Source organism: Macaca thibetana, chromosome 11 (assembly GCF_024542745.1).
Source record: "Macaca thibetana thibetana isolate TM-01 chromosome 11, ASM2454274v1, whole genome shotgun sequence".
Lineage (NCBI taxonomy): Eukaryota > Metazoa > Chordata > Mammalia > Primates > Cercopithecidae > Macaca > Macaca thibetana.
Window position 1 is genome coordinate 90,931,287 of NC_065588.1, and position 24,305 is coordinate 90,955,591.

Below are 24,305 nucleotides of genomic sequence, written 5' to 3' on the forward strand. Positions count from 1 at the left end.
TATACAATACTCTTTAAATCCTAGAGGGTCGACCACAGGAAGCTCAAGGAATCTATGTACCTGTGGCTCATTAGTGGACCCAAACAGGAACAGGTTCAAATTATAGCAACAGAGAATGCACGAAACTTAGAAAATGTTTATTTTGGGCAGATAGGTAATTAATGGTAACTGTACAATCACTGAGGCTAGAAATTTGATTTTACTGGAGATATTATATCTGATCATGCTACTCTATGTCTTAGAAACTTCCTTTGGCTTTCTAATGGCTACTAAATGAAATAATATAACCTGGCATATGATTCCATTTAGCAGGCATTAGGAAGGGCCTTATGCCCACCTTTCAGGCCTATCTTAAGAATATCTTAAGTGAATTATACAACCTACATTCCCAGAATGTATATGAATTTTCTATGGATTTTCTCACATGCATGATATTCACAATGCCTGCCACCCATTTAGTTATGTTTATCGAAATCCTACATATCCTTTAAAACCCATTTCAAGGGCCAGGCACGGTGGCTCACACCTGTAATTCCAGCACTTTGGGAGGCTGAGGCGGGCGGATCATGAGGTCAGGAGATCGAGACCATTCTGGCTAATATGATGAAACCCTGTCTCTACTAAAAATACAAAAAAATTAGCCAGGCGTGGTGGCGCACGCCTGTAGTCCCAGCTACCCGGGAGGCTGAGGCAGGAGAATCGGTTGAACTCAGGAGGTGGAGGTTGCAGTGAGCCAAGATGGCGCCATTGCACTCCAGCCTGGGTGACAGAGTGAGACAGCGTCTTAAACAAACAAACAAACAAACAAACCCATTTCAAATGCCCCTTCTGCCATGAAGCTTTTCCTAGTTCTGGTGGAACGCCCCCTCTCCATTCTGTGACATGCCTGTTGCTCTGTGCTTGTCTTGTGGCACTTCCTGACTCCTCCTTTGATCACCACCCATGCACTTTAACCCCCTGTAGACTGCAAGTTCCTTTGGGGAGGCATGATGTCATAGCTGTAGCCAACTTGAAGTTCTAGTACTCTCGTAGGAGGCTGTCAGTAAATGGTTGTCTACTGAACCAAAGTGCCATCATTCTTTATTGCAAGGAGTCTACCCTGGAATCATTTAAGACACATTTCCATTGAGCCAAAAAATAACCTCAGAGGTTGTGCTGGCATAGGCCTGACAATTCCAGGTGAAGACAGTTTCCCAATACCTGGATAATAAATCCGGCACCATTTGAAACCGATTCAACTAAACAGAGATTTTTTTCCGAGTATCAATGTGCAACAAGATACACAAATACAAATAAGGTCTTTTAAACTTTAATTGAAGCACAATTTATACTCAGAAAAAGAGCACATTAAATAAGTACAAAGTGAAATAAGTACTCGATGAATTTTTGCAAACTGAACACAATGTGTGACCAGCAGCCAGTTAAAGAAATAGAACAGGCGGGGCGCGGTGGCTCACGCCTGTAATCCCAGTACTTCGGGAGGCCAAGGAAGGTGGATCACAAGTTCAGGAGATCGAGACCATTCTGGCTAACACAGTGAAACCCCGTCTCTACTAAAAATACAAAAAATTAGCCAGACGAGGTGGTGGGCGCCTGTAGTCCCAGCTACCTGGGAGGCTGAGGCAGGAGAATGGTGTGAACCCGGGAGGCGGAGCTTGCAGTGAGCCGAGATTACCCCACTGCACTCCAGCCTCGGTGACACAGCGAGACTCCGTCTCAAAAAAAAAGAAAAGAAATAAAACAGAAGCCTCCCTTGTGTCCTCCTTCAATCACAACGACATCACCTCCACCTCCAGGGGCAACCATGATCCTCACTTCAAACAGCATATATTAGTTTTGCCTGTTGTATACATGTATTCTTATCATTTTTCACTCAGCACTGTTTGTGAGTTTCATAAGAACTTATCTTCGCCCTCCTGGAGCTCACAGATAAGACGAGACTAAGTTATTTAAAATCTGGTTGGCATTCTCTATTGAGAGGTCCACAACAACATCTAGAGGTAGAAAGGTTTTCATCCTTTACCTTACCAAACCGAGCAGTAAGTCAACACCTGTTCTTACTCCTTTAATTCTCAACTGCACCAGGGCTGGTCATCCAACTCTGAGTCTCAAGCAAAGCCTCATGCTCTCACAGACCTCTCGTTACAGGACAGCCTTGTACGCACAGGATATGCACAAATGGCCAAATGACTTTTGACTTACTTTACGATTTAACAATGCTTGGCATGTTCTCAAGAATCCAGGTTGGAGAAAGCAACAGCATTTAAAGCCCCAAATCAATCAATCTTACTGCTTGTCAGCAAATCTCAGTTAAAAATGTTTGATGAGGGTATAAAGTTGGAACTATTACAGGCTACTCCTTTTGCCCTTTTATAACCCTAGCACCGCATGGGATAATTGAGAGACAGCTGTACCCATTGTTGTTAGATGCCTGTAAATTCCCTGAACACAAACTGAAATTACGTGTGAGTGCTAGAAGAAAGCTGTCAGAGTCCTCCACCCTTCGTTTAATCCAGACTTGGCACTGACCCTATATAATACACTACACAGTGCAGCTTGGTTTCAGGGTTAGGACATAGGGAGGACAAAGGTTTCTGATTATCTAGACTCAATGTACACTGTGTGGATCAGGACACTGTGTTCCTGTTTGGGTGCTGACATTTACTAAGTATGTTTTCTTGGGTAAATTGAGTCACCTCTATGGGCTTCCATTTCTGAATCTATAGAACAAGGAGACAGAACCAGACAATTCAGAACTAACACTGCACAACTCCATCAAATGTAATCCAAGCTATCATTACTGTGAGACATTACTGTATCATAAGAAGACCAAGGGCTCTGGAAGCAGACTGCTTTGGTTTCCATCTTGGCACCACTCTTAAGAGCTGTGTGACTTTGGAAAAATGACTTAGCCTCTCTGTGCCTCAGTTTCTCTTCTGAAAATGGAGATAATGACTCTTCAAAGAGTTGTGAGGAATAAATGAGAAAATGTATGTAAACTGTTCACCTCTTCAAGTGTGACCTCCTGGCACACTGAATGGTTTCAACAAATGTTTATTACTGTTATCATTTCAATTCCATTCTAAAATGTACCTAAATTCAATTTCATTTAAAAATGTATGTAAAAACTGAAAGGGAAACAAACTCCGAAGTGTTAACAGTGCTGACCTTTGCACTGTGGGGTTATGGGGCGGCATTCTTTTGTACTTTCAAGTTTTTAAAAAATAAAACGTATTACTGTTTTGGCAGAAAAGATTTTGCTTTTAAGAATGACTACTAGACTCTTTCAATTCTTCCAGAATACTTGGCTGTTATTACTTTAGATGAAAGGCAGAACCGCCTACTGAAACGCCATTCCTAATTGTGTTTTCTTTCCGGCAGCGGCGACATTTCCACTGTCACCCCAATGCTCTGGAACAAAGGCTGAGGAAAAGCCTGAGTCCCGGACAGACGTCAAAATCTAACCCTGCGCCACCTCTGCAATGAACCCGGCCTCCAGTACAACACACCAAGCTAGATCACCTTACTCACTGGACGCAGGCACAGCAACTCGGTCATCACCAGCATGGCTTGGACACACCGTGCAGGATTCACGGAAGGCTATCTCCCAACACACTCTGTATTAACCCGCTAAAGCTCCAGAGGGAGATGAACCAAAAGGGAAGGGTACCAACACAGAGGCATGCCACTCAACCCTCCATCAAACAGAACTAGAATGGGGGCCTCCTGTGGACCCCGGAATTACAGGGACTGTGGCAGGAGTGAGTCCTCTGAGGTTCTAGAAGCCACAGAGTAGCCAGAATGTGTAGGGATGCAGAGTTATCAGAACAATGTGACAGATGACAACTGCCTGCTTAGTCTCAAGGCTGAATACAATGAACCTTTGCTTAAAGACAGGCTGTTTGAGCCTCAGGCATTATAAGAAAAGGGTCAGATCCTTCAAATGGGCTGGCATTTCCAAGGCAACAGGTATTCCCAAGTACATGTGAGTGAAGATTTATGCACAGGTCCACAAGGACCTACATGTTCAATACTTGAAGGCTTTTACAAGTCTTCGTGGCCTTGGTATGTAAGTCAGTATCACTGACATTTTTAACTATTAATCATTTTAGCTGAACTCCATTTCAGGTCTAGAGTCTAGGCAAACCTTGTCCAACCCATGACCCAGCATGGCTTTGAATGCAGCCCAACACAAATTCGTAAACTTTTTAAAATCAGTATGAGACTTTTTGTTTGTTTGTTTTTTGAGACAGTCTCACCCCGTCACCGAGGTTGGAGTGCAGTGGCAGAATCTCAGCTCACTGCAACCTCCGCCTCCTGGGTTCAAGTGATTCTCCTGCCTCAGCCTCCCGAGTAGCTGGAACTAAGGCACATGCCACCACACCCAGCTAATTTTTGTATTTTTAGTAGAGATGGAGTTTCACAATGTTGGCCAGGCTGGTCTCGAACTCCTGACCTCAGGTGATCTGCCCGCATTGGCCTCCCAAACTGCTGGGATTGCAGGTGTTAGCGACCACACTTAGCCAGTGTGATACTTTTGTTTTTTTAAGCTCATCAGCTATTGTCAGTGTTAGTGTATTTTATGTGTTGCCCAAGACAGTCTTATTCCAGTGTAGCTCAGGGATGCTACAAGATTGGAAACCCCTGGTCTAGGCTGCTCCTATGATATGCCACCCAGGATGTGCTAGGCTTTGCCATCGTATTAAAGTCAAAACCTCAGTGGCTATAAAAGAAAAGGCTTATTCCGTGCAAATGCTAAAAAGTTGGCTGTGAGTCAGTGGGGAGACCCAGGTTACAGTGGGGCCTCTATCATCTGGACATTCTCTAAAAGAGACACTTCCTCCACTCATTACACTGACCCTACCTAACTTCTAGGGGACAGGGAAGTATAATCCTATTACAAGACCAGGAGGTAAAATATCATGTTAGTGACACGTTTAGTACCTTTCTTAATTGTTAAAAACTCTCTGAGGTAGGTTCTACTATTATTACTGTTTTATAAACTAGTCACAGAGAAGTTAAGTAAATTGCCTGGGGGCACACAGCCAGTAACCGGCAGAGCCAGGCTGGAAATTCAGGCTGTCTGTCTCCAGTGCCTACCTGCCTAACAATGACTGAATACTTTTATTGTGAGTCAGGCACTGCACTAAAGATTTTTTAATGCATTCATATATTCTTCACACCAAGGCTTTTATGAAAAACCCAAGTCTTGTAAAGGGTATGTTTCTTGAAGTCCATGAATAATAAATAGCTTAGGTGGGGCTCAACTCAGGCTTATGAAATATGCAAGACTTAGCAAGATTTGTACCAGCTCAGCCCCAGATCCTGTGAGAACCTCTGCAATGCCCTTAACATGGTCACCCATTGTATGGATAATCTGGGCTTGGTTTAGACTACTCTGTCAGAAAATTCTCCCTCAGGCTGAACTTGAAATAATCATGGATGTAACTTTGTGTCCACAGCACTGGTGTGGCTTCCTGGAGCCACACCAATCAGGTTTGATATGGTCTATAAAATCCACTCTTTTTTTTTTTTTTTTGAGACAGAGTCTCTCTCTGCCACCCAGGCTGGAGTGCAGTGTCGCGATCTTGGGTCACAGCAACCTCCCATGTTCAAGCAATTCCCCTGTCTCAGCCTCTCGAGAAGCTGAGATTACAGGTTAGTGCCACCATGCCCAGCTAATTTTTTTTTGTTTTTAGAAGAGACAGGCTTTCACCATGTTGGCCAGGCTGGTCCTGAACTCCTGGCTTCAAGTGATCCACTTGGGTCCATATTCTAAAACATAAACAGTGATTTGGTCCAAATAACTTTATGAAGGTAAAAAAAAAAGCTTGCTGCTTGTATTGGAATAACACCTACACACTTACAATCACTGAGAGAGAGAATGAGATAAAAGCAGAAGATAAAAATAAAAGAAAAAGGACCTCTGAAGAAAGAACCCCTGTCCCTAAGGGCCTAAGGAGTGAGGGGTTCATACCTGCCCACGTGGGAAAAGGCAAACAGCAGAAAAACCCTGATCTGCCTGGAGGCAAGGGAGGGCGCCCTTCTCTATACTGGCTGATACAGCTGGGAGACGCAGGTACTGCTCAGCATGGCCCCACAGTGGGGTACCTTTGTGTGTTCTCCCAAAAGAACAGGAGCTTTTCTATCACAAACTAGAAGGGTTGTGTCCTCACGCTTCCAGAGACTGGAGGTGCTCGCGTGTTCTCGTGAGAGGCGGGAGAGGGCGCAGGGTTTGAAACACGTCAGACGACGCGGACCAGCAACAAACTACCAGCGCTGGAGAGGAGCCCGTGGAGGTTATCGGGCTCAGCCTAGATGAGCGAGTTTATGTGCAAATGAGAAATGACTGAGAGCTTCAAGGCAGATCACATGCTTATGATCAACATTTAAATATGATCTTGGAAGAGGAGGAAGAAACTGTGACTACTATAGAAACTGATGAAGAAACATATGAAGAGATACATATATCAAGGAAGCAGAATATTCCAATGCTGTTTGTGCAGGGAGATGGTTGTGCTGGTTGCCCCTCCACTGACAGTTGGCTGAAACCATTTGTCCTGTATGGAAAATAGGAGACTTTGTACAGTATCCTTTCTAAATGTATAAGACATTCAAAAGAGAAACCTGCATACATTCTGATATTAAGAAATAATTCTGGGGATTCTCCCACTCCTGAAATGAATTGATTTGCAGATAATTCACAACTTCTTAAGCTAAATGGCATTGTAATTTTTCTAAAGCTCTTCCAATAAATAATGACCATCAAGACGCAGAGCTCTTTTTCAGGACTTGTCTTGCTCTATTATTCTCACAATTTCTGATTTTTTTTTCTTTAAATTAAAATTGGTGTTTCCTCGTAAGAAGAAGAAGAAAAAAGAAATACATAAGATACAGTGGCTGGGTGCGGTGGCTCACACCTGTCATCTCAGCATTTTGGGAGGGGATATTGCTTGAGCCCAGGAGTTCGAAACCAGCCTGGACAACAAGATGAAACCCTGTCTCTACCAAAAGAAACAAACAAACCCAAAATGAGCCAGGCATGGTGGCGTGCACTTGTAATCCTGACTACTTGGGAGGTTGAGGCAGGAGTGTCAGGAGCCTGGGAGACGGACGCTGCAGTGAGCACGAATCGCGCCACTGCACTCCAGCCTGGCAGCCTGGGCAACACAGGGAGACCCTGTCTCTAAATATATACGTATGACACCACTAGTCCATCTCCCTCTTGCTATCCTGGGGTCACATTTGACATGCACTTGCAAAATGTCTAGTCAGAGTCAGTGAACAGGGAACCCAGGGAAGCTAACTGAACCACCGGATCCCTGCATCCTTGCTAACAGAGCTAACCTATACTGAAAAAATAACTCCAGAGGCTGGATAAGGCTCCTTGTCATCTGTTACCAGAAACATATTAATACCTTCATGGGACACCTACACAGAATATTCAATACCTACATTTGCTAGAAGAAAGCTGCACTTTCCTCATGGTGTGCTGGAGAGAAAAAATCTTAAGGATCTTCATATGGTATCCAGAAGGACATTTTATTAGGAGAGTGTCTTAGTACAGTGTTTGTTCTAATTTGTTTAGACAAGGAACATTTCCTTTCATAGTTCAAGTCTGACAATAGCACACTCTGGACTTTAAATAAGTGCACCGTGTACCGCACGGGAACTGAGTCAGTAGTTTTGCCATAAAGGTTTTATTCCTCCCATCCCCCCTTCTTCCTTTCTTGGCATCACTGACAAAAGAAATTCTGTAGCCTCAAGAATTCTATTTCTGGCCAGGCGCAGTGGCTCACACTTGTAATCTAAGTACTTTGGGAGGCTGAGGCGGGTGGATCACTTGAGGTCAGGAGTTCGAGACCAGCCTGGCCAACATGGTGAAACCCTGTCTCTACTAAAAATGCAAAAAAAAAAAAAAAAAAAGAGCTGGGCATGGTGGCAGGCGCCTGTAATCCCAGCTACTCGGGAGGCTAAGGCAGGAGAATCACTTGGACCCCGGAGGCAGAGGCTGTAGTGAGCCAAGATTGCACCACTGCATACAAGCCTGGACAACAGGCTCCAGCTAAAAAAAAAAAAATCGATTTCCTGAGAGCAGGTAAAGTAAAATCTCATTACCCTGGAATTAGGGATCATTCGGAACAGGAGCTAGAATACATATATCTTTGATGGCCCAATCCTTTCTCCAGACACTGCAAATTAATAGTGTAAAGGAGATTAGGCAGTTTTTAAGATTCTCAAAAACAAAATCTTCAAGCATCCTCAAGCACTCACAAACACTTGATACCGTAATTAGAAATAATTATCTTCGGCCAGGCACGGTGGCTCACGCCTGTAATCTCAATACTTTGGGAGGCCCAGGTGGGCGGATCACCTGAGTTCAGGAGTTCGAGACAAGCCTGGCCAACATGGCGAAATCCCGTCTCTAATAAAAACACAAAAATTAGTCGGGCATGTTGGCAGGCACCTGTTAATTCCAGCTAATCAAAAGCCTGAGGCAGGAGAATTGCTTGAACCTGGGAGGTGGAGGTTGCAGTGAGCAGAGATCGCACCACTACACTCCAGCCTGAGTGATAAAGCAAGGCTCTGTCTCAAAAGAAAAAAGGAAAAAAAAAAAAAAAGAGCCAGGCATGGTGGCAGGTGCCTGTAATCCCAGCTACTCGGGAGGCTGAGGCAGGAGAATCACTTGGACACTGGAGGCACAGGTTGCAGTGAGCCAAGACTATGCCACTGCATTCAAGCCTGGACAACAGGCTCCATCTCAAAAAAAAAAAAAAAAGGAAGAAGAAGAAGAATTCTATTTCCTGAGAGCAGGTAAAGTAAAATCTTGTTACTCTGAAATTAGGGATAATTTGGAACAGAGGCTAGAATACACATATCTTTCATGACCCAATCCTTTCTTCAGACACTGCAAATTAAGAGTGTAAAGGAGATTAGGCAGTGTTTAAGATTCTCAAAAACAAATTCTTCAAGCATCCTCAAGCACTCACAAACACTTGATACTGTAATTAGAAATAATTATCTTCTCATTAAGCCTCTACCAGGCAACAGTGGTAATCTACTTTGAGTTACATGCACTTAAAAAATGTATCTTTCTTCAAAATAGTTTATAAATCACACTTCCAATAAATACAAACTAACCCTTTACAAAATTAGTCTGACCCGGTAAAGATTTCTACGTACTAAATCTACGTAAGAATTAAATTAAAGGGGGAGAAAGGCCAGATTCAGCAAGAATGTCCTTTGAGAAGTAGAAGGGAAAGCTATGGTGATAAAAATAGACCAACCTTACATGAGCACCAATTGCAGGGCAAGGACAGCCACAATCCCTGGGGAGGAAACTGTGGAGGGATATGAGGCAACACCCAAAAAAGACAACTTCTAAGAGAAGCAGGGAGTCTCTGGGGACCCCGTGTACCTTGAAAATGAGCAAGTTTGGGAAAGGGAAGTATGCATTTAATATCTGCCCCTTACCTCTCCAGGCCTGGGAACTAAGAACCATGCCTTTTAAATTAAATACACACACACACACACATACAGAGAGAGAGAGAGAGAGAAGGTCTGTCACTCTGTCACCCAGGCTGGAGTGCAATGATGCAATCACTAGCTCACTGCAACCTTCAACTCCTGGGCTCAAGCTATCCTCTCGCCTTAGCCTCCTAAAGTGTTGGGATTACAGGCGTGAGCCACCGTGTCTGGTAGAACCAGGCCTAATTTTAGGACTAAACATACAACAAATGTCCACTGAAGCTTTTAGTTCCTAACTCAGAAGAGAAGGAGAAAAGGCATGAGCAAGAGCTGCTGGGCACTAAACTTAAGGTCTTTTGGGGGCAGTTCTGGAAAATTTCCCATCCATGCTTGTTCATTCCCATAGGTTTCTGGCAGTGTCTGTCAGTAGAACCTTCCCAGGAAGAGGGGAAGCCAGCAAGGAAAGGGATGTGGGAATACCATGTTTACTCCAGGAGAACCGCCCCCAGGAAAAACGAGTCTCGGAGGCCCTTAGAGAGCAGAGAAAAGAGGCCACGCCTGGGAGCAGAGGGTCTGCCTACTGCCGTGCCCCAGCGGCCCAGGCTTCTCCATTTCCCATCACATTCACTCACCACCTCACTTACCCCTAAAACACGCACGGTGGGTCTTCTTGGAAGGGACCTGTACTTAGTGTAAGTTTCTAAACAAGAGTTACAAATCCAGCGCCTGTCTTGCAGAGTCTTTTGGCATCTCCAGCCTGAACGAGCTCTCTCAGACCGTGCTGTGTTCACTATAGGCACCCTGCACAACGGGGAAAGTAATTTGTCTCCTAAAGTATAGTTTCCTAGATAAATAAGTGAATATAACAAGGGTGTGCAGTATTATCTATCAGATAACAATAATTGTTTCCCTTTTTGCCTTGGATGCTAGGAAATTCAGAATCAAACTTAGAGTCACTCAGTTAGATCTGGTGATCGGCCTATTTGTTTTCCCCTCCTTTTTTGACTTTTGGATATTAGCATTACTCTAACTATATCTTCCATGTGTCTTATCATAATCATCATCTTAGTGGAAAGAGGTGGGTATACTTTAACCTGCTTATTAAGAGGCTAGGTATGTCATCTTGCCCGGAGATGAACACTACACCAGCACTCCTATGTTTCATAGGGGGAATGTGGTCAAACATACCCAGCTCATGAACCTGCACCACTGCTTCCCCATCCCCATTCCTAGGGCATCCAGAGAAAGCCACATCATGGTCACAAAGTGGCTCATGTCCTTTGACAAGCTGCTATGTAAGACTAAGCCAGGAAATAAGTGTTTGGTACTGGAGCCCCAAAGTGCATTCCCAAAGCGTATGCAAGCCTCATAATTAAATTATTCTCTGAGGGTGAGAGTTTCATTTATTTTTGGTAGTATAACAAATACTGGGGGGAAAAACATATATACTGGATGATTTGCAGTATAGAATTTTCTTATAAATGGATCAGACTACTACTAGCTATCAGACAAGGCTTAGAAATAAGTAGCTTTTCAAGAGTAGAAGAAAAACTGATCAACAGTCATTTCTTTCCCTTTGCAATGCTGAAGCTAATTTTGCACAGTTTTATTTTTCTAATATAAGCCAGCAGTATTATCACCAAACGGCAATTAGAACTAAAAAGCTGCCTTTAGTTGTATCAAAATAATATAGCATTCCACTTAAATTAAAAAAAAATGTCCATGAAAAGTACATTCAATCAATATTTTGGTACAGCATTTATTTCTGGCATGGAAAAAAGCCTTACTTTGAAGTTGTGCTCGGCCTTCAAATGAGGCCATCAACATAAAAACTCTGATTTCCCTGAGTTGAATAAAATCACCTTTTCAAAAGATAAGTCAGATTATACCCTGTTCTTTCCCAAAGATCTTTAATGTTCCCTGAAGTGTGAAATACTTAACAAAGAATTTAAGGCTCTCTTGATCAGGGTCCTATCCTAGTCCTTTTCCAGCAGATCCATCCATCATGATGTTTTAAGCACATCTATGTACAGCCCCTAGAGTAAGGCTGGACCTTTATATACACCCTCCTTCAATCCTCATATCTCCATGTTATTAGCTCTGCCTTGCAGATTTGAAAGTGGGAGGCATCAAAAAGTTATGGTGACAGCTAAGAAGACACAGACCCAGGATTTGTACTAAAGTATAGTTTTTAACCTCCATCTTATTCCATGTGTGTGACAAGCCAGTCACACCTGAACACTGCATGCACTTTGCTATTTCTGTGTTTGTTCCTCACCCTAGCATGGTCTCCTTCCCAACTCACCTTTCAAGGACCAAGTCAAACAATGTCTCTCTCACAAAGGTTCTCCCACCCCCACGCCCAGCTAGTATTGACTGCTTCCTTTGTGCTTCCCCCCGTTTGCACTGATTCCTCATACAGTGCTTATTTTTCTAGGTATGACATGTGTTTGAATAACACATTTGTTTCTCCAACATTTGGATGCCTCCTTGGAGAGAAGGATCATCTATCATCTACTAGGCCACCTGTGTCTGCTCCACACTCTTTCCTCAATAGGACCTTAGTTCTTATTAAGTGAATCAGTTGTTGACTAGCAGCCAACTAGGGCAGCCAGTTGTTTAGGGACAAGTGGCTGCCCTAGTTGTTTACATTTGCTCAGCTGTTTGCAATGAGATCAAGAAGAATCTGCAGCTGAGGTTGTGTTGGGTTGCTTTCAAAACAGACCGGACTGTGAATGGTTCATGGCTTGTGACACATGTGAGAGGTCAAACAGGAAACTGATGTGTTTCATGGCTCTTCACTGCTCCAAGCAGAATATAGGTGATCAATTACCAAATGATAAATATTGCCGGGTATGGTGGGTCATGCTTATAATCCCAGCACTTTGGGAGGCAGAGGCAGGAGAATCACTTGAGCCCAGGAGTTTGAGACCAGCCTGGGCAACATAGTAAGTCCCTGTCCCTATTAAAAAATAAAAAATAAAAAAATAAGCCAGGCATGGTGGCATGCCTGTAGTCCCAGCTACTCAGGAGGCTGAGATAGGAGGACTGACTGAGCCCAGGAGTTTCAGGCTGCAGTGAACTATGATTGCTCCCTTGCACTCCAGCCTGGATGACAAAGCCAGACTCTGTCTCTAAGAAAGAAAAAGAGAAAGAAAAAAAAAATTAAGATCTCCCACGTTCAGAATATGCAGGTGTGATCCTTTCCTCCCTAAGGGACCTTTTCCCTGGGGGGACCATTGTAACTGTGGCAGACAGCTCAGGTGCCTCCTCCTTTGGACACACCCATATGTTCTGACTCAATCCACTATTTGTGATGACATAAGGAAGCAGTCTTAAATTAATTTTTCAGGCCAGGTGCAGTAGATCACGCCCGTAATCCCAGCACTCTGGGAGGACGCGGGTGGATCACCTGAGGTCAGGAGTTTGAGACCAGCCTGGTCCAACATGGCAAAACCCCGTCTCTACTAAAAATACAAAAACTAGCCAGATGTGGTGGTGTAAGCCTATAATCTCAGCTACTCAGTGGGGCTGAGGCAGGAGAATCACTTGAACCTGGAAGGTGGAGGTTGCAGTGAGCCAAGATCGTGCCACTGCACTCCAGCCTGGACGACAGAGCGAGACTCTGTCTCAAAAAGTAAATAAATAAATAATGAAAATAAAATAATTTCTCTAATGCAGCAGCAAGGTTCTGAAATGTAGTTTCTTGTCCCTTAGGAAATCACAATTTGATAGAACAGGAACACAGAAACGAAGGAGTCCTTTCACCCTCCAAAGTCCAAGAAGGCAACGACTTGTTTAAAGGACACAAGCAGGCCTCAAGAAGAATGGCTCAAGAGAGGACAGAATCTTGCCAGGATCATTCAAGTTTATCAGAAAAGAGAAGCCACCAGTTACTGAGGACTCATCAGCATCAAATAATTTTCTAAATGGTTTTGGCACCTTATTTTATTTTTCCTTTCAAGAATCTGATATTAGAATTAAAACTCCCATCTTCTCAGAAAAGTGATTCAAAGCTAGTAAGTGGCAGAGCTGTGTGATTCCAGCGCAGGTGCACCTGGCTCCAGGAATATCCTACCTTTTCTTGAGCTCTGTGTATGCCAAACCATTTATCATACATATACCTGTTACCTATAACCCCTAAAACCCCTCAAATCTACTTAGTTTACTCAAACCATTGTGTTACCATTAAACACTGCAAATGTGAAAAATATGTATGATAGAGAAACCAGAAGAGCAAATACAGACTCCTTTAGACTCCTTGGTGCCACAAGGCAATTACTGGAGATGTTCTCAATTTGACATTCATAAATAGGAAAGAAACGAGCTTAAATCCCAAGATATCTTGCATAATAAAAAATGTGGGTTACTTCTGTTTTACCCACTACCAAAGATCCTCAAGGCCGGCTTATACATAAACTCCCTCTTTGGCTAAAGCTCCGGCAGGTTCTACAGTCATTAAATGCTCTGCTATCAATAAGAGGAGGCTTTCTTCTCCCACAGCCACAGACGTTTAAAGGCTCCAAAGATTCGTGTTTCAGGCAGAGAACAGTCCTCCTCTAAGATCATACTGTTTTGTGATCTGGGATAAAAGAAACGACAAAAAAAAAAAAAAAAAAGAAAAAAGAATAGTGGGCTGTGATTTTAAAGATAAACACGGTACCATGACCCTTCTTAGAACCTAAGTCTATATTTGGGTTGGCTATATTTCCAAAACACAAGCAACAGACTTCCAGGACCCACCCACAACACTCGCAGCAACCAGGCAGCTCAGACCTCATGGGAAAGCTCTGATTCCACAGCCATGTATCCTAAATAAAGGTGTGCTTCCAGTGTGGTAGCATAAGCCAGTGGTTCAAGGCACAGATTTCAGAGCCAGACTGCCTAGGTTCAGCACTGCCATGTGAATTACCTCATCTTGGGCAAGTTACTTTCTCTATGCCTTAATTTTCTCATCTGTAAAATGAGGACAGCAGTATCTACTAGTTCACAGTGTGACTGTGAGGATTACAGGAATTCATGATGGGGTCTTGTACAGAGTAAATGCTGTTAAGTGTTGGCCATGGTTTATGAAACCTAACATACCCCAGATAGGCCGGTTCTTCAGAAAACTCCAGAGCCAAGAACAGTGATGCTGCTGTCACCATCATTAAGCTCTTTCAACAGAAGCCGATCATTGTCCCCATTGCTCTCACATGCATGGAGTGTTTGTGTGCACACAAACTGCTGCTTGTCTGTGTATCTTGCAGCAGAAAGGAGGGTGGAGAGTGGAGAACAGGATCTCAAATTCACACCAGGAGGTCCCGTAAGAATCAAGTTTCAATGAACCTGAACAGGAAAGACAATATTTAAAAGATACCGCCCCCCTCCCCATACAAAAGCCTAAGATACTGCTTTACAGTCTTACCTAGTATTTAATTTGACTTGTATAAAGGTACCTTACGTAAAATCACTAAACTTTACATTCTCAACAGCCAGCTCTTAATGTTTTTATAATTGTCAAGTGTCTTTTATGTTGCTATTTTCAGTAAAACTAGGACTCCGAAGTAAGACCCTCAAGACAGACGTCTAACATTTTCCACCTCCAAGTCTTTAAGCAAAACAAGAGAAAATCGTATTAGAAAGGCATATCTAATGATTATAAATTGCTACTTCTTCTAAAAAGCCTCCTTAGCCTACTTTTTGAGAGTATTATGGCATGGCTAGGCACAGTGGCATGTGCCTGTGGCCCCAGCTACGCAGGAAGCTGAGCCAGGAGGATCGTTTGAGCCCAAGAGTTGGAGGCCAGCCTGGGTAACACAGCAAGACCCCATCTCTAAAAAAAGGAGGAGTGGGGGGAGAGAGAGAAAATGAATGAATGAATATGAATTATGCTTGGAAGCTTGTTTTTACAGATATTATATGGGGGGTTTGGGGACTGGGTTATATACTTAATTCCATGACCTTAGGTATAAACAGCATAATTATTTTACTGATGTTCTCTCTCCTTCATCTCTTCTTTATAACTGTTACCTGTTTTTGTTTTGTTTTGTTTTGTTTTTTGGTGTGGTAGTTTCTCTCTAGATTGACCCTTCCTTGCTATCCTCAGGGCCATCTACCTTTTTTTTTTTTTTTTTTTTTGAGATGGAGTCTCGCTCTGTCGCCCAGGCTGGAGTGCAGTGGCCGGATCTCAGCTCACTGCAAGCTCCGCCTCCCGGGTTCACGCCATTCGCCTGCCTCAGCCTCCCGAGTAGCTGGGACTACAGGCACTCACCACCTCGCCCGGCTAGTTTTTTGTATTTTTTAGTAGAGACGGGGTTTCACCGTGTTAGCCAAGATGGTCTCGATCTCCTGACCTCGTGATCCGCCCGCCTCGGCCTCCCAAAGTGCTGGGATTACAGGCGTGAGCCACCGCGCCCGGCAGGGCCATCTATCTTAATCCATATACTCATTTCCTATCTCACCTATAGCAAGGGCAACAGTTTAACCGAGTTTCCTTGTTTTCAGTGTTCTATTCCTTCCATCTAGTCTATAGGAAGTCATTACACTGATCTTCTAAACTCCCACTTCCATCACATTAAAACACTGCTTAAGATGTTCAATGATTCTTCCTTCAATAAGGAGATTGGATTCCTCCCCTTGCTGGTACTTAAGCCCTGAGTAAATTTTTCCTATTCAACTTCCAATGTCTTCCTCCTTCCGTCACCATCCACCAAACAGATCTCAGCACTATGGTACATGAACACATTTCTGGACTTTGTTTCACCTCAATACTTACACCATTCCCTTCTGGACACAGCATCTCAAGGCCTCTGTCATATCCAAATCCTACCATTCTTTCAAGATCTCTTCCATGAGGCCCTTCCAAAGGACTTCTTCTCCTTCCTGATCCATTCTGGCTCTTATGTATACTGTTAGGTGGGTCCCTCCTTGTTTTATCATCTTTGCTGGGTTTTTTACTAGTTACTGAAAGCATTCACTTTCTTCGGTGCCATACGACACTCAGCACAGAATGCACAGTATCACTGAGCAGCAAATACCTATATACGAAACCAATTTCTCTATGCCGTAACAAATTCTGAATGAGATGTCCAAGAAAGAAATACATGTTTACCAATATATACATACACATGTATGTGCATGTATACATGCACACACCTAATTAAAACACAAGTTTCGTAAAATACTACTTATCTTTACTACACACAATGTAACTGTATTTACAGTTACCTAATTTTCTGGACAACTGGATATTAGAAATTATAATTACTTTTGTTAATTTTGTTATGTAGAAATAGTCCTTGTTTGCAGATACATGTTAGAAACAAAGTGCCCTGGCTGGACTTGGTGGCTCATGCCTGTAATCCCAGCACTTTGGGAGGCTGAGGCGGGCAGATCACTTGAGGCCAGGCGTTCGAGACCAGCCTGGCCAACATGGTGATAGCCCATCTCTACTAAAAATACAAAAATTAGCTGGGCTTGATGGTAGATGCCTATAATCTCAGTTACTCAGGGGGGTGCTGAGGCATGAGAATCACTTGAACCTGGGAGGCGGAGACTGCAGTGAGCCAAGATCGCGCCACTATACTCACTACACTCCAGCCTGGGCAACAGAGCGAGGCTCTGTCTCAAAAAACAAAAAAGAAGGCTGCGTGCAGTAGCTCATGCTGTAATCCCAACACTGTGGGGGGCCAAGGTGGGTGGATCACATGAGGTCAGAAGTTCGAGACCAGCCTGGCTAACCCCACCTCTCCTAAAAAATTGGCTGAGCATGGTGGTGCGTGCCTGTAATCCCAGCTAATTGGGGAGGCTGAGGCAGGAGAATCACTTGAACCTGGGAGGCAGAGGTTGCAGTGAACCAAGATTATGCCTCTGCACTCCATCCTGGGTGATGGAGTGAGACCCGATCTCAAAAAATAAAAAATAAAATAAAGAAAAGAAAAAAGAAACAAAGTACCCTGATGTCTGCATATCACTTACTTTTAACAGGTTACAAACACACACAAAGAAAATAACATTTTAAATTGTTGAATCTGGGTAAGGTAGATGACTATTTGCTGTGATGTTCCTTCTGCTTTTCCATATAAGTATATAAAGTGATAGTTGGTACTCATCAAATTTATTTCATGACCATAATCCTGTTTGAAAAACAGTGCTTTATAATTAGAAAAAAGACAAGCCACTTGTCCCTATGTTTGTTAATCATACTTAAGGAAGTCTCTAACATTCTGAAGAATGTTCTGTGGTTACTTCCTGGCCAATAAAGGATTTAATGTTCCATTGCTGAGTCTACTAATCTCTCCTTCAAAATCCTTTCTATGAAACTTCCTGTGAATCATTACGACCTTAGCAGAAAGGTATAAGATTAGGGATTGGTCTTTCACTTGCAGAGATCACAGATTCAGAACTTACCCTAAGACCTCCTATACTGAGAACAATCCTTGTGGTTTTCACAGGGCTTTAAAAGAACTAAATCTAGGAACATCAAAAGTTCAAGACAGTGCGCTAAAACTGAAAGTGCCATAGCAAACATGTGCACTGGTTACATTTTCCCCTTCCTTTTAAGAATAGGTTTTATTTTATTTTATTTTTTTGAGATGGAGTCTTGCTCTGTAGCCCGGGCTGGAGTGCAGTGGCCGGATCTCAGCTCACTGCAAGCTCCGCCTCCCGGGTTTGCGCCATTCTCCTGCCTCAGCCTCCTGAGTAGCTGGGACTACAGGCGCCCGCCACCTCGCCCGGCTAGTTTTTTGTATTTTTAGTAGAGACGGGGTTTCACCGTGTTAGCCAGGATGGTCTCGATCTCCTGACCTCGTGATCCGCCCGTCTCGGCCTCCCAAAAGGAATAGGTTTTAATAAAAGATGAAGTTCCATGAACAGTCAGTAACACCTCATTTAATTGACACTAAGGGAAGTATTCTAGATGAGTGAATGAAATTTGTAGATAACTGAAACTCCAAGTCTTGCTAATTAGAGATTTCTACATTTTCTTCTTTCTTTTAATTTCTTTTAGAGACAAGGTCTTGCTCTGTTGCCCAGGCTGGCTTCCAACTCCTGGACTCAAGTGATCTTCCTTCCTCTGCATCCCAGGTAACTGAGGCTACAGGCAGGCACCACCATGCCCAGGTGGATTTCTAAATTTCCAAGATTGCTTTCCTGTTAACTACGGACATCCACCTAATCAAGTTTGAATTGTGACACAGCAACAGCGACCTCAAGAAGACAACTGAACTCGATCACTCGGGGCACCTGGGATCAAATTAACCTTAGGTCCTCGTGAAGAAGCAAAGTGGCTGAACTTTGCAAACTCTAAGGGCCTTGCAGCTCTTATATGCAGCAGTTCTGTTACTACTAGGTCTGTAAGGCTGGCAAACCACAAGCAAAATGCCAATAGTCTTCTTAATAAAATTATTAGCACAGACCAACTAACACAAACTGAATATTATTCTTTATAATGAATCTTATTTTTTATTTTTTTGAGACAGAGTCTTGCTGTGTCACCCAGGCTAGAGTGCAGTGGTGCGATCTCAGTTCACCGCAACTTCCGCCTCCAAGGCTCAAGTGATTCTCATGCTTCAGCTTCCTGAGTAGCTGGGATTACAGACGTGCAACACCAAGACTGGCTAATTTTTGTGTTTTTAGTAGAGATAAGGTTTTGCCATCTTGGCCAGGGTAGTCTTGAACTCCTGGCCTCATGTGATCTGCCCATCTTGGTCTCCCAAAATGCTGGAATTATAGGCATGAGCCATCCTGCCTGGCCCTTTATAATGAATCTTATTTACCAAAATAAAATTTAAGCAACAAGTCGTTAAAAACTATATGCAACAAAAGGAATGAACAACTGTTTAACAAACAACCCAGACAAATCTCATGTGTGTAACACTTAATGAAAGAAGCCACACACAAAAATGTGATGCTGTATGATCAGCGTGCGACAGAGGTGAGAAGGGTGGTTACCCTTTGCGGGGAAGTAGGGGTAGGGAGAATGATTTACCAGGAGGTGGCACCAGGGAGCAGTGGGGCGCCGATAACATTGATCCAGGTGGCAGTTACTCGGGGCATATACACAGTTAACAATTATCCAACTGTACATTTAAGATGTATATACTTTACTATAAGTGAAACTTCAAAAAAGTAAAATATAGGATGCAAAAAAACTTAACAAAAACGCAGGAGCTGTCAAAACTATCTTTATAGCACCTACAACATTATAAATACACAATGGATAAATGTTAATGTACAGTATTGCTCAATTCTAGCAGGAAAAATAACCCTTAAATTTCATTAGCATGTCAACCTGTAATGCATTTTGTCAGCTCTTTAACATTTTTAAAGTTTCCCAAACTTTCATGACACTGTCTCATAAATATTTGTTTTTAGAATATAAAAGAGCCATTGAAAAAGAGCATAAATCCACATGGTGTACTAGCAAGGCATTAATATCTGTGGTTTAACTGAATACATAAGATTTAGATACAAAAATATGCAATTTAGAATTCTGCAAAATGCAGCAAAATCCTAATACCATGTTGATCCAGATTGCTAATGCCTCGTTTTATTACATAATAGTCATTTAGAAAGCCAATGTTTCTCAATGAGGCTGAATTTAACTAAAAGCACACAAAGTACAATTAAGGCTTACTTACTTAGACCAAATTGTCTTTATGATAGCTAATGGAACTGATTAACTGAGGTTGCAAACCAAGCCCCCTAAAACACAGAATTGCTACTTGAAAATGTTTTTCTGGGCATCTTTTGTGAACTAAGTAGGGTGTTGAAAGAACTGGAGTCAGAGAAATATGATAAGCTCTGCCCTAAGAGGTCACTGTTGGGGCAGGGAGGCATACAGAATTAAAAAATGTAACAAGGCCAGGCACAGTGGCTTACACCTGTAATCCCAGCACTCTGGGAGGCTGAGGCAGGAGGACTGCTTGAGTCCAGCAGTTTGAGACCAGCTAGGGCAAAATAGTGAGACCCCATCTCTACAAAAAAAAAAAAAAAAAAAAAAAAAAAAAAAAAAAAAAAAGGCTGCGTGTGGTAGTGTCTGTGGTCCTAGCTACTTGAGAGGCTGAGGTGGGAGGATTTCTTGAACCTAAGAGGTTGAGGCTGCAGGGCCATGATTGTGCCACTGCACTTCAGCCTAGGTGACAGAGTGAGACTTCATTTAAAAAAAAAAAAAGTAACGAGTACTATAGGAACCAAGGGGAGGAAATAAGTAAGCAGGGGGCTTCATTGAGAAGCTTCTGAGAAGGTGATAATTGGCTTAGAGGTGGCTCAAAAATCTGCTGAGCGCCTAGCAAGGAGCACACTGTATCTGCAGAAGGAAAAACTAGAATATGTACTTAGGAAACTAAAAGTTGGAGTATCTAAAATTGAGAATGGCTAAATGGGTCATTCTAAATCAAGGTATGATTGAGGACTGGGGCAAAAAAGAGGTGCATGGCAAACATTCCTAAAGGGAGGAGGCACAAGGCTCAGAAGAACACAGACAACCTGCAACAGGCTCTGCAAGCCATGCGAGGCTCGACACCTGACCAGGCAGACAAGGGGAAGCCAGGGATTTTAAAGCAGGTGGCGTTTTTATAATCATGAAAATAAAATACTGAGAAACAGAGACTTTGGAATATCAAAAAAGAAAAGGAGCTTTATCTTAAATACAGATACTGTTTAGGTTCTTATTAATTTTTAAAAATATAGCACTGTGACGATACTGTATAGAGAGATTTTGGATTTAGTTCATGTCACATAAGAATGGTTCATTCATGAATCTGTGTAATTGGTCATGACATGCATATACACTTGTTGCATACCAACATTAAGTGAGCCTCTGTCTGGGTTGCTGGGTTCATGTAATTTGGACTTTTTTTTTTTTAAGCATCATTTGAAGCCAAGGATAGCTGAGTTCTTACCTAAAAGAACACTGTTCATTACATACGGAAAATCAGGCACTTTGCCTCATAAATACATGATTCATAATTTATTCCATCTCCACTCATCTCTCCTCTACAGGCTCAATACTAATTGAACTCCAATTATTATCACAGCCTTGGTACTTTCCATCAGGGGGCTAAAGAAGAGCAAAGTTTTCACCTATGATGAACAAAATGGCAGGACTTAAAGATGATTTCCTGAAGAGTGCAATGCCTTCTGTCTGTTATGGACTGAAAAGAGAAATCCCTCAATGTACACAGCAAATCACATTCCCCTCACTCTAAGCCATACTTATGAAGATATCCCAGATTCTCCTGAATGCAGGAAAGTACCACGGTTACACCTATCTACTCCATTGAACCAGGTACTAACTATGACTACAATTATATGTGGAAAAAAAAATCCAAATGAGTTTAGTAACAGAAATAACAAACAAACAAACAAGTGTGTGTGTAGGGGGTGGATAGAAGGCAGTCTCGAAAGCGTCAAAGCTAGATGCTCTTTTTCTCTTTACTAGGAATTGCAATCAACCAAACCATGGGTCTGTACCTGACCTAGAGCCTTAACAATGCAACAAGACTGTGAGAACTCTCACTCAGGGACACCTGCTCTTAGCCTATTATGGAACTACTGCCGGTGTGCAGAAGTATCATTTGGAAACATGAATTTTATGCCCAAAGGGTAAAATGCCCAAGAAGCTTTACTCATGCCAAGTTTCCTAAGAATCATGGGGCTTCCTTTTGCCTTGGGGAAGGAGGTGAACTTTTTTCTTATTCTTTTTTTTTTTAAGACAATCTTGCTCTGTCACCCAGGCTGGAGTGCAGTGGGGCAATCTCAGCTCACTGCAACCTCTGCCTCCCAGGTTCAAGTGATTCTCCTGTCTCAGTCTCCTGAGTATGTGGGACTATAGGTACACACCACCACACCTGGCTAATTTTTGAATTTTTAGTAGAGATGGGTATTGGGGGAACCAGCCCCCAATATTTCAACATAGATTCTTTCTGTTTTCCCTAAGTATCGGCCGGTCTGAGAAATAAAAAGTACAAAAAGAGATATTTTACAGCTGGGCCTCCGGGAGTGACATCACATATTGGTAGGACCGTGATGACCCTGAGCTGCAAAACCAGCAGGTTTTTATTAGGGATTTTAAAAGGGGAGGGGGTGTATGAACAGGGAGTAGGTCACAAAGATCACATGCTTCAAAGGGCAATAAAGATCACAAGGCAAAGGCAAAATTAGAATTACTGAGGAGGGTCTATGTCCCGCTGTGAACGTATTGTCTTGATAAACATCTTAACAGGAAACAGAGTTTGAGAGCAGAGAACTGGTCTGACCAAAATATACCAGGCTGGAATTTCCCAATCCTAGTAAGCCTGAGGGTACTGCAGACCAGGGTGTATTTCAGTCCTTATCTCAACTGCATAAGACAGACATTCCCGGGACGGCCATTTATAGACCTCCCTCCAGGAATGCATTCCTTCCCCAGGGTATTTCTTGCTCAGAAAAGAATTCAGCAATATCCTCTTACTTGCACGTCTGTTTATAGGCTCTGTACAAGAAGAAAAATATGGCTCTATTCTGCCCGACCCTGCAGGCAGTCAGACCTTATGTTTATCTTCCCTTGTTCCCTGAAAATCGCTGTTATTTTGTTCTTTTTCAAGGTGCACTGATTTCACATTGTTCAAACACATGTTTTACAATCTATTTGTACAATAGTGGTCCTGAGGTGACATACATTCTCAGCTTATGAAGATAACGGGATTAAGAGATTAAAGACAGGCATAAGAAATTACAAGAGCATTATTAGAGAAGTGATAAATGTCCATGAAATCATCACAATTTATGTTCAGAGATTGCAGTAAAGACAGGCTAAGAAATTATAAAAGTATTAATTTTGGGAACTGATAAATGCCCATGAAATCTTCACAATTTATGTTCTTCTGCCACAGTTCCAGCCAGTCCCTCCATTTGGGGTCCCTGACTTCCCGCAACAGACAGGGTTTCACCATGTTGGCCAGATTGGTCTTGAACTCCTGACTTCAAGTGATCTGCCTACCTCGGCCTCCCAAAGTGCTGGGATTACAGGCATGAGCCACTGTGCCCAGCCTGAAAGAAGGTGAACTTAATAAGATGCCAAGGATTGCTAACTACATAACAGTATTTACAATATGGTACACTTGATTAATCTGACTCAGTCCACCTACCTTAATTAGCATTTTGAAATGTTAGGGGACCATCTGTTTACAATTCATGAACTGAGAACATTATGAAGTCTCTCATTCAGCTCAGGATATCACCCTGAACTTGGTGAACTAAAATTTATTTGATTTCTATACTTTAATGACTCTGATGTCATTCATTGCTTTCAATGTTATGACTGATGTTTTATTAATAAGGCCATTGTAAATATATCTGTAAGTACCACAATCTCTGTGTCAGAGAAACACTTTGCTTGATTGCTTTTCTTCCTGGATAAACATGTAGTGAACAATCAGTGAATATATACTTCATATTACAGGATTGACTCAAAGGGTTCAATAATATCTAATCGGAGGCAAGGGTATGTTCATTTTATTAAGGGACACATCTTTCAAAGGAATCAAACTTTATATACAAACAGAGGTAAAGTGACAAGCATAATTAGACAATAATTAAAAGACAAACAGATTTGGGTAACATCATTATTTTCCACTTATATAGCATCTTTCATCAAAAATGTCAATAAATCTTTCCAACTGTTCTTGTTCCCACCTAGGATATGATGATCTGAAAGTCTTATACATCTGTTCTGAATTTCACACTCCATAACTGACAGCTATTCAGTCTTTGGGACTCACCATTCAATCTCACCTCTCCCTTGCCTCCCACATACTCTAATATCAGACCCTTCTGCTCCTTCCAACACCTGACACCTGCCTGGTATAGATCTG

The 24,305-nt window shown here is 42.5% G+C and overlaps 1 protein-coding gene and 1 pseudogene across 11 annotated transcripts in view; one reads left to right on the forward strand and one right to left on the reverse strand.

Annotated features, from left to right (window-relative positions):
- TMCC3 (transmembrane and coiled-coil domain family 3) overlaps positions 1–24,305 on the reverse strand; it is a 308,376-nt gene that overhangs the window by 15,622 nt on the left and 268,449 nt on the right. The gene's annotated exons all lie outside the window — the stretch shown is intronic.
- On the forward strand, positions 6,092–6,549 carry LOC126930343 (U6 snRNA-associated Sm-like protein LSm3; annotated as a pseudogene).